This window comes from Bactrocera latifrons, unplaced genomic scaffold, assembly GCF_001853355.1.
Source record: "Bactrocera latifrons isolate USDA-ARS-PBARC rearing strain unplaced genomic scaffold, ASM185335v1 scaffold_6, whole genome shotgun sequence".
Lineage (NCBI taxonomy): Eukaryota > Metazoa > Arthropoda > Insecta > Diptera > Tephritidae > Bactrocera > Bactrocera latifrons.
In genome coordinates, this window is record NW_017537267.1 from 3,172,935 (window position 1) to 3,185,205 (window position 12,271).

General features: G+C 33.3%; 1 protein-coding gene across 3 annotated transcripts in view; it reads right to left on the reverse strand.

Moving 5' to 3' along the window:
- LOC108974911 overlaps nucleotides 1-12,271 on the reverse strand; it is a 55,754-nt gene that overhangs the window by 37,320 nt on the left and 6,163 nt on the right. The gene's annotated exons all lie outside the window — the stretch shown is intronic.

The following is a 12,271-nucleotide window of genomic DNA, read 5'->3' on the forward strand; positions in this document are numbered from 1 at the left end:
GTGCAAATAATAAGTACCCGCATAGTCGTACCCGTGTACCCATATAAACCAATATAAACGTAAGGATGATGAAAGAAGCAATGTGTAGAAAAGAGTAGAGGCGTGCGGCGGTCATATTACTCATTTGCCTAATATGATTTTTCGCAACAATGATAAAAATTTGCATGCACATATGATTTGAAGACAATGCAAATATGCATATGCATACAGTATACATACATACATACATATATGGTAAGTACATAAGTATATTAAATAGGCGGTATATGTAAGTACTTATAAGCAAGTCGCAATTTATAAATTTAGAAGGTTTAGATTGTTTTCTATGCCATTTCGTTGTTGCTAAATTTTTGACGCCATCAACAAAAGTGCAATAACCAGCAGGTTCAACAGCTGTTGGACGGCATTGAAAAGGCACATACACCCAATTTATATAAATGCATATAGATATGTATGTACATATGTATTTATCTGGCTGCTTTTGGATATCTGACTACTTTTTATACAAAAAAGGAGGCGTTGTGCAAAACAATCAACAATCATTTATAATAAAAAAGCGAGAATGAGTATAAAAGACGCGACTAAACAAAATGCAAGCACAGAATAATATTTTGTAAAGACCTAGCATACCATACACAGCTAGATAAAAGGCATTTAATTTTATTTAAATAACTCACTGATTATGCGAGAACTACTTAAAGAAATTTTACATTTTCTTTTCATTTCGATGAAAATGTTGCTGCACGTTATGGCAACATTACATAAATTATCAATTTCTTCTTGTAAACAATTTTTTTGCCAAAAAAAGTTTGCTTAAAAAAACAAATAATCTGCAAACTATTTAACTCATTCAACTGATCTTCATGAAATTTTACACAGGTCTTTGAGATACAACTATTTGAAAAAAAAGTGTCCCGTAATTTTCACTGAATTTTTTATTTTTTTTCGGTAAAAAAATCTGCCAAAAATCCAGTTTTCACTTTTTTTTTCTCCGCCCCAGTTTTAAGTTATAATACTAACTAAAACAAATATTATTCACTTTAGATGATCCTGTAAGGAGTTATTCTGCCAACGCGGGCGCATCTTTCTTCCGAGGGGTCACCGGAAATGGCGTCACAATAGCGGAGATTAAAATATTTTTTCCGAAATTTTCAGAATTTCTTTGTTAATAATGTATGTTTGTTACAATAAAAAATCTAATAAAATATTAATTTTTTTATATGAGAAAAAAGGTGTTGAAAAAAGGCTGTTTTTTACCCGAGGAAACCCATTAAACCCTTAAAAAAGTACTATCGAAAAATCTGCTGAGCAACTCTCACACTTACGTTTTGTGAAATATAGAGCTGATGCTCATTTTTGTGGTTAGAAGGCAACATTCTGAGCAAAGCACTAAACAACCTGACAATTTTTGGGAAAAGAACACGCAAATTGGATAGCCCGAGCATAAATAATAAATGCAAAATTTTTGTGTGAAAGGCAAACTCCGTAAGGGATGTGGAAAGTATCGTAGTATAGGACGGAAGTTAGTACCGTTAATACAATTTGTAAAGTTTTGTTGTATAGGCGGTTAGTTCGTTTATCATAACAAAGAATATAATATCTGTGGATTTTTGATAAATCAACCAAATCGAATTTAGAAAGTTTTCCTTTGAGTATGTTTAATTTGATTGATACATTACAAATTAATTATTTAAAATAAAATTTCAATGAGATGATTATTTAAACACCGATTTGAGTAATTAATTTTATCGAAAATATATACGAAAATTTGCCATAAGGCTTGAGAGTATACTAAGTCGACATTTTTTGTCAAAAGAAAAGTATGTTCTATATAAAAAGTTCAAATTGATGTACGCGCAAATATGATTCAATCATTTATTCAGTTGAAGCAAAATAAGGGCAGTGCGTTGAAGATCATTTAACTACCTACATATGTACAAGAGTTTTAATATTTCTAACTTTTCAATATTATTTCTTGATATTAGGATTATAAATGGTAATTTTATCAAAAAATGGAACTTCATATTTCAAAAATTAAATATGAAACTATATTATACAGATTACTTTTAAGTTTGTATTTCTCTAGAATTTTGTAAAATAATTTCAAAATAATTAATATTAATATGAGGAACTGTGCGGTGTTTACGCCAAAGACAATATTCATCTGAAAATATGACAGTCTTTGCATATATTAAGCTCTAACATACTATATATACGAAAAACCCTGTAGTACATTGTATCATCAAGTAAAACGTCGGTATGCTTTTCCTATCAAGGTGATGGTCCATCACGGCTAACACAAATCAGTCATCAACATATATAGCTTGCTCAATAAAAAAGGAACAGTTAACAAACCAAAAAGCGATTTACCTAAAAAAGATGACAGTTAAATGAGTAATGGAACAACACAATGTTACAGAACAAATGCATTTGTGAAGTGACAAAGAATCGCTTCCAGGAACAGAGCATTGAAGTAATTAATTGAACTACTCGACCGGGTTATCTTGATACTGTCAAGAGAGTGTAAACAAAAAAAAAAAAAAAAAAACAAATAAGGAATAATAAAAATGTAAAATAAGTAATTAGTTAAAAATAAGTAAGAAAGACTAAGTTCGGGTATAACCGAATATTTTATACTCTTGCAACTTGCAAAGATTAAAGCCAGGGAAGTACCCTGAGGTGCATAAAATCTCTTTATCCATTATGCGTGCAAAGTTTTATCCTGTTATATGAATTGATTTTTGGTCTGTGCACTCGAAAGGAAAGAATCAGATGGAATACAAAATTTTGTTGTTATATGTGAACACTGTTAAATGTCAGAGGAATGTCACAAATTTGGTTGAAATCGGTCAAGCGGACCTCGAGATATGTGTTTTCATCTAAAAGTGTGTGGTGCCACGCCCATCGCCCAATTTTGACCCCGGCTCCATTATAGCCCTATCATACCATTTTGGGGGTAAAATTGAATGTATCTGGCATATTTAGTTATTGATTTATTGCACTTTTAGTAGTTTTTAACAGTGTCGTTATATGGGGAATGGGCGAGATTAACATCATCGTCGGTCGGAGTTCTTAAAATATTTGGGCTAGGCGAATTTGGTTGCTGTAGTCTGAGTAGTTTAAGATATATGCGCATTAAACTTATTATAGGGCGGGGCTCGGCTCACTTTTTCAAATTTTTTTGCCCACAGGTGGCCGTTGCTACTGCGACTCACTGCGCCATATTAGAGTTTTATATCGTAATTTAATGCTTAGTTATGACACCATTTTTATATGACATTTAGTGGGCGTGGCAGTGGTCCGATAAGTTTCAAGATATCTCATTTTTAGTCAAGTTACAGCTTACATGGACGGACAGACAGACATTCACTCGGATTGCAACTATATATATAATATATCCCTATATCTATACCGATTAGTTTTAGTTGATACATACAACCGTTAGGTGAACAAAACTGTTATACTCTGCAGCAACACTTTGCAAGAGTATAAAAATTGGTGAAGTCCCCTATTAGAGAGAAATATTTATGTTATTAATTCACTTGAATATGAATTAACTTTAATTTTGGCTTAAAATATCATTACTGCTATACTTCAAAATTAATTTATACCATATTAAAAAAGATGGAGATGTAGTGGTCAAAATAATTATTGTTGTTACTGCAGTGGCATATTACTTTATAAATATTTATAGCGAATGCTGTTGGGAAGTATGTAACGGACCAATGAAGAATATAGTAAATCATAAACCATTCCGGTATGATAGGTTTGACTGGTCATAATTGATTCAGGGATTTGGTAGAATGAGATTTTAGGATTTTTTTTTTTACAAATATTTCTCATACGCATAAAAACGATCTTTTAGAAACTGGAATTAAGACAGGAATCACAGGTAGATATTTGAATGATAACATTTAATACAAAAAAATCCAGTTTTAATTGAAATCTACAGTCCACTTATTATTAAATATTGTGAACTATAGCTGTTTTTCATCTACCCGAACTTGGGAGAGTAGGGAATCGAACGACCAACTAGCATTAATCTAGCAAACAGGCATAGTTAAAAACTTAATTACAATATAATTGAATTAAATGAATCAATTGGATAACTTTAATGTTGCTCAAATTCATAATTTAATACAAGAGAGAGGCAACATATGAGCAGAGAAGTAGCGAAAAATAAAACCGGTTTTGTATAATTACTAGTTCTAAAAACTTTTCTGCAGGGAAGAACTTCCAATAAATGCTTGGTGGAGCTTATAAACCCATTGGTTAAGTACTCGTACACATTAGTAGATGTAGATATGTATACATGATTATCAGCAAATGGATAGACCTAAAATTTGTAAACCGTCTTGCACGTCAGAAAAAAGTTTACTCTTAAATCATTAATAAAAACTATTGCAGATTTACAGAATTTTATTAACTTTAATTATCGGTGATTCATTTGAAGAAAAAATTGGATCTCCAGGAAGACCTCGGTAATTTATTCGAAATTTTCAAGCCCATTGGTTCAACCGTTTTGAAAAAAAAACTTTTCCTAATCGACTCTGAAAACAGGTGTTGGAAAAAAATGGGTTAAAAGTTTTGGGAGGCAGCTACACCATGCAAAAAAAAATTTTTTTTTTTTAGAAATATGCTCTTATCTCGGAAAATTTTTTCAGGATCAAGTCGGAGAATATTTTCAAAAATATTCACAAAAAGAGTTCGGTGTGCCCTCTACACTCTACAATCTCAATGATAATTAACCTATCGCATTGTTATGAAGTGGTCAACACACTGTTAAAAATATATTCAACAAAGGTTGGAGAAGAGCAGTCGAAAAAAAAACAAGATTGTATGAGCATGCGTGCGATAAGCTTGCAATGCAGACTGAGCGTAGACATTGCCACGTAATCAACTTGGAATTACAATTAGAATAGCACAATGGAATTCCAGTTCTAATAATAAGTGGACAATGGGATAACTATCATTTCATCTCGTTAAATGCAAATAATACAATAGACTACAAAGTAATGCACACTTATGATAATAAACAAAAACATATGTGAATGTATGTGTGTGAATGGTCATGCTGAATTTGAATTTAACGCGCTGGCGTAAAAATAGCCAAACAATGCACAGCCACAAGAAACATAGCAAACACTCACAAATGTTGATAACAAGCCTATTTCTACATAATAAATATATATTTACGCTGAAAATAGCCAATAACACAGCGGGGAGTTGCAAGCGTGCATTCCTACAAATTTATTTAAATATGCATGTGCGTGTGTGCATTAATGCATAAGAGGAAGTGAAGAAAAAAAAAAACAACCGACAGATATCCGTCGCATTGTTGGACTTGCCTTTTTGCAGCTTGTTGATTCCAGCAACAACAACAACAGCACAAACAACTTATCATTTTAAGATTTGCCACAAAGTGACAGCATGAGTAAGCGCGCTCAAAAGGTATACGTAACTATAATAATATAAGTATGTATATATGCAGTTTTGTAAGCTTAAACAAACATATCGGCCTCAAGATTACTTGCATTGCAACGATTTTGGTTTTATTTTTTGCTATCAACATTTCACAAATAATTGAATGATTGTAAAAAGATGCCATTTGTAAGTTACATATTATATAGTACTTATACAGTAGTCATGTGTAAAATATTGGAAGCAAGAAGAATTAGGTTAGGTTGGGACACACTGAAAATCGTAAAAAGGCAACTCGGTGGAATATTATATTCTTTGAGGGGTTACATCCATTTGTAAATTTGAAAATATCGATTATCCGAAAAATGTTGGTCCGGCAAATAGTTTCGCAATAGCGATTTACGTACCAAAACAGCTCTTGAAAAGTTCCAAGAAGATCCGACGTTTTTGAGTCAAATTTGGGACGAAAAGCAAACTAAAGAGATTCAAGAGCTGTCATTTTATCTAGAAAAATCAACGGTTTGGTGTGGTTTGTGGGCCGGTGGAATGATCGATCCATATTTCTTCACTAAGGATGTCGGTGAGAACGTAACCGTCAATGGCGACCGTTATCGCGCCATGATAACCGACTATTTGATCCTTGAAATTGAAGCTTGTGATCTCGGCGCCATTTGGTTTCGACAATACGGCGCCACTTTCCATAAAACGCATCAACCAATGGATTTATTGAGAGAATACTTCGGTGAGAAGATAATTTCACGTTTTGGTCGGGTCGATTTGACGTCAAGATCGTGTTATATACTATATCACAAAGTTAGACTTTTTCCTGTGGTGATAAAAACGATTTATTTTTTTGTTGGAAAGCAGCAATTTTGTTAAAGATCACAATTTTGACATTCATTTATTTGTTTATTACTCCCATAATTTTGTCATTTTCATTTATTTGTTTATTACTCCCATAATTTAATCATTTACCAAAGACAATACTGGAATAATTGTCTGTGGTCTTAATATTAGGCACAATACTGTATATACTCACATACATACATATACAGATATGTGTATACTATATGATTGCCATTTATTTCCCTTATCTCCAAACCTTATATTACAACAAAAAGCAATCCATGACTGTCTACACGCACACATATTACATGAACGTGGTACAAACGAAATGCCGCCTGTCTAGCTCGCGCCTGCATGTGTGTGTGAGCTTGCCTTTTTACGCTCCCAAACACTATTCTTCCAGCCGCCTGTAGCTGCTGCTGCCGCCATAAAGCTTAAATGGCACAGAGGTCAATGTACAATTCGGCGAAAATTTCGGGAGAGCAATGTGCTGGGTTCAGTACAAATGAAAATGAAAAGTTCATTACCTTTTTTCTTGCTCCCAACTAATAAAAGCGCATAGCAAGTGATATTTGGTGACGTCTTGTGAAGCTGCGCGGCGGCGTCATGTGAAAATGTGGAATGTATGGATTTGATTTTTGGCAATTATTCTTTTTAGGTTAGGTTTCACTAGGCACAAAATGAGGGCAAAGCCCGATTTTCGGGTTAATTTGCTGTGTGTGTGTGTATATATAGTATTAGCAATTGTTGTTTACATAAAAGTTTTGGATTTGTTTTGTTGACGGCTTTTAACAGAATTTGAGTGTGGATTTCACATCTTTAGTGTCGGTGTACGCAAGAGTTCGAGAACGTGGACAAAACTGCATAGCCTAAGTGTGGTTCAGAGGTTAATGTACGAAATCATGTAAATGACGGTGGATGCTTGCATCGGGTCAACAGCATTAAAATGTTTATTTGGATTCCATCTGTTGTGCTCAGTCATGGCAGTTGTTTATTGTTTACATTTCAACAAGAGTTCGTCTGCGTGTATGTATGTGTGTCCCTAATCAATTGCAGGCGACTTCATGAGTTGAATACCAAAGAGCCGGTGCCGGCCGGGATTTCGCACCTTCTGTCGGTTATTTATCTAATAAACCAGAGTCGCCGTCATTTTGCTGGGGTTCAATGTCACTTTAGTTAAATATATGAAAGGTACAGAAACAACACTTGTGCGTAAAAAATTTAAATTATTGAATAATATTTTTGCCCGAACAATGAGCGCACCTCCATTGCATAATCAAATGAAAAAGTTCAATATATAAAAGTATCAGACAAACTGTCAAGTTCTTATCGTTTGTATATGTTTGTTAGACCCAACATTCAAGAGGCCAAACTTTTCACTGATTGAAGCAACTCTTTTTGCTGTGAAATGAAGAGTTTCGTGAGTCAATGAGACATATTTTAGTGTTAAAAAAATTATACTGAATCAGAATGGCACCTCAGATCTTACCATCATCGATCAATGCAGTAGACGACCACAGGATGGACGAAAACGTTTAAAATCTATAAATTTTGATCGAGATAACTGAATATATCAAAGAACCGAGTTTTACATATCGTTCCTAAATATTTGTACAATATGCAATCTGTCAGTCAGAAACAACATCGACCTATTGAACGTGTCATGAAACAATAACCGAATTCAGGGACTATGGAAATACTATAAGGTTCGAATAAAAATCAAAGTTACTATATATCGTTGCTGTGGTATACATTTTATAATATATAATAAACTGTTCAATACAATGAAAATTTAATTTACGAATAAATGCGAAAACGTTTTTGTCGATATAAGAATCCAAGGGATTGTAGTTGAGGCCTAATTTTGTTCTTACAAATAAATTATATAAAAAAAATACATATTTAAGGTACTTTCTCAATATCTGTTTACCAGCGTTTCTGCCCTTTCTGTTAATAGAGTTGTCTAACCAGATTGTACTTAATAACCATCAACAAATTGTGGGACCGGAAAATGCGCATGATTAATGGAGATGCCTGTTTAATAGAGCGTCTATTTAATAGAGCTTTTACTTTCACTTTTTATTTAGAAATTTAACTAACCTATCAAGGGATCTCTTTTATACTATATAACTATTGATAGCGACTTCAGCTTTCTTTTAAAATTTTCGGAGATACAGTTATGGACAATAAAATAGAATCAAAGGTTTTGCTTTGAAATAATAATACAATTATTTGAAATTTGAAATTTTTTGAAATTTTTCACTTATGTAGTAACTTTTCTGCATAATAACTAAGGCAATAATATGTACTTTTAAAAAAGAGGAAAGCATAGCATTGTCAAGTTTTACAGTTAACTGTAATTTAAAAAGTATAAATAGGGTGCCTCGTGCTTAGTGACAAAATAATAGAATCAATAGCAAAATGGATTTATAACCAAAAAATATTGAATTTAAAAAGCATAACAAGTAGTTATATTAACTTAATTGGATCTGTAGAATGAATAATTGTATCTATTATGAAATTATTTAAAACAAGTAAGGAAGGGCTAAGTTCGGGTGTCACCGAACATTTTATACTCTCGCATGATAAAGTGATAATCGAGATTTCAGGCGTGGTTGTGAACCGATTTCACCCATATTTGGTACATGTGATCAGGGTATTAAGAAAATATTATATACCGAATTTAATTGAAATCGGTGGAGACTTCCTGAGATATGGTTTTTGGTCCATAAGTGGGCGACGCCACGCCCATTTTCAATTTTCCAAAAAAAGCCTGGGTGCAGCTTCCTTCTGCCATTTTTTCCGTAAAATTTAGTGTTTCTGACGTTTTTTGTTAGTCGGTTAACGCACTTTTAGTGATTTTCAACATAACCTTTGTATGGTTATTATCCGATTTCTTCCATTTTTGAACTGTATATGGAAATGCCTAAAAGAAACGACTCTATACAGTTTGGTTGACATAGCTATAGTAGTTTTCGAGATATGTACAAAAAAGTTAGTAGGGGGCGGGGCCACGCCCATTTTTCCAAAAAAATTACGTCCAAATATGCCCCTCCCTAATGCGATTCTTTGTGCCAAATTTCATTTTAATATCTTTATCTATGGCTTAGTTATGACATTTTATAGGTTTTCGGTTTCCGCCATTTTTTGGGTGTGGCAGTGGGCCGATTTTGCCCATCTTCGAACTTAACCTTCTTACGGAGCCAAGAAATACGTGTACCAAGTTTCATCATGATATCTCAATTTGTACTTTGTTTGGACGGACGGACAGACAGACATCCGGATTTCAACTCTACTCGTCACCCTGATCACTTTGGTATATATAACCCTATATCTGACTTTTAGTTTTAGGGCTTACAAACAACCGTTATGTGAATAAAACTATAATACTCTCTTTAGCAACTTTGTTGCGAGAGTATAAAAATTGGGCGAGCAAAACATTATTATATGGAATATGTCTCAAAAATTTGTGTTTGATGCCTTAAAATTTCCTAAAAACGGTTGAAAAACAAGTCGATCCCAAAACTTCTGCGGAATTCGATCGAAGTATTGCAATATTGTCGATGCGCGGTCCGTTTAAGGCCTCTGCAACCAGTCAATAAGAATTATGTGCAAACATTTCTTCAGGAACAATAAGAAGATAAAATGTGGAGAAAAAAATTGCTTTTACAACTTTGTTCCGAAAGGTGCCAATGCTGAGAAATCAGCATAGATGCAATCGTATTCAGTAGGTAAACGACACATTAATTATGGCGGAGCTGAAAGTTAAAAGAAAAATGGTTCGACATTTTATGGTCTGAATGCAAAATTAATATGATAAGAAATGATAGTTGGGTGTGAGTTCGCAACCAAAAACAGAAAGAAATGTGCGTCCGCTACACGACTAGGTCCTTCAAACTCCGTGGCGACAATATAATGTTTAGCATTGTTTCTCATATTGTGTTTCGGGACCTATGAACACAAGAAAACATAGAACGCCATATATACGTTCAAGTTTTAGATAAGGTCATATTCACAAATGCTGAATGGAATTCGTCTTGCATTATTTCAATCCCAACAAGAGTGCGATCCGAAACATACTTCGGGTCTTGCAAAAAATGGGTTTTAGATCATGTTACGGTTATTGCTTGTTGAATCCAATCAAAACCTTACGGGAAAATTGTTAAGGAAAATATTGCACCCGTTAAACCGAAAAATAAGACAAAATTCTGAGAGAAGGTACACAGGTTTGGTATTCTGTTCCACAGAACACTTTCGGTAGCCTAATTAGGTCTATGCGGAGAAGATGTGCATTTGTATTAGAGGATAAAGAATACATTACAATGTACTAACAATTTTTTCCATTAGTTCCCTTAAAAAAATATTTTTTTTTTTAATATATAATTAAAAAAAAAAATATAGGCGCAATATTGCAATAAATATACCAAGTATAGAGCGTTTATAAAAAAATTTCCTATAAAGGACCGAACATTTAATTGAAATATTTCGGTTTCGTTGCGAAAATGGAGTTACCAGCTTTGAAAAAATAAACTAGAATGTAAAAAAAATTTATGACAAACATAAAGAGCATTTGAAAATTTTCATGAAAACTCTCGCAGAGTTTTTAGTTTAGACATATGTATGTCTGTATTTTCGGTTGGAAAACCAGGTTTTTGAAAACTTAAATTTTTTGAACACATTATAATTATTGTCTGTGAAACGTTTCGCATTGAAATTACTTGTTTAATCTTCAATATATCTATTTAACAAAAAGTATGCTGTAATTTAATAGGCGAATTTTGGAAGGTCAACACCTGTCGGATCAGTTAGTTATCGAAAGAATTAGGATTACGCAAATTTTCTTAGAAATTGTTATACATACATATATACGAGTTATGCTAATTTGACAGCTCAATGACAGAGAGAGAATTGAAAAAATAATAATAAACTTATGTAAAATAAAATTAGAAAAAAATTACTTTAAAAAGTGCGTAATTCCAATATAAAAGCAATATTTATTTATAAACCCACATACATACATATTGACTATATATAGTACAATTGCATCAGGCATCATGCATTATTGCCGGAAACATTGCATTTTTTTTCGCTAAAGCAGAGCGTGATTGTTTATCTCATTTATACTGCGTATTTATGTACATATGTACATATATGCATGTGAGTATATTGTAATGGCGGCTACGAGACTTTTTCACACAAGGCAATGACCTTTGGAACTTTCTAGTATATACTTTACCGAATTATGGGTAGCACAAATTCGTAGGTGAATGTTTTATAGCAGTATATATACACACATACATACGTATCTACATATACATACAAATGTGTAGTAATTTTGTGTTAAAAGCGTCGATTTAAATATTCATTTCTATATTTAACATAATTAGAGCTGTCTAGTAGCGCAGGAAATATGCAAGTCTTGTATGTATGTATGTTTGCATATATTTACTAGCAAATGTTCATGTACTATGCATGTATGCATGTATGTGTATTAAGCTATCAATTGGCTTTTAATTCCTTCCAAAACATCAAACGCCAATTGAGGCTAACTGTGAATGAATGAATGAATTTCACAATTACGCTGCGCATTGCTTTTTACAAACAAGAGGTAAACAGTTGGGGAAAACTTACTCACACACATACATATACACACAGACATAAATCCATATTTACACACACACTAGTTTGCGCAAAATCACCTCGAACGTTTCACTTTGTCTAGAGCTTTCTTTTTCACATTCTTCGATCTGCTTAGCTCTGTAGGCACTACTCACTTCCGCCTCTTGCGCCGCCGTAACGCCTTACAATTATGCACAAACTCGGCGAGTAGTTAGCCCCCAAAAAGCAAACCAGTCTTGATGGATTGGATAAATCCAAGCGGTGGAAGTTAGTTTTTTCCTCCTCCTTCTCCTCTACTTCTTCGAGGTAGTGCTACGTTTACGGCTTTGAGAGGCGATAATGTTTATGTATTTTTTATTGTTATTGTGTATTTTCAAAAGTTCAA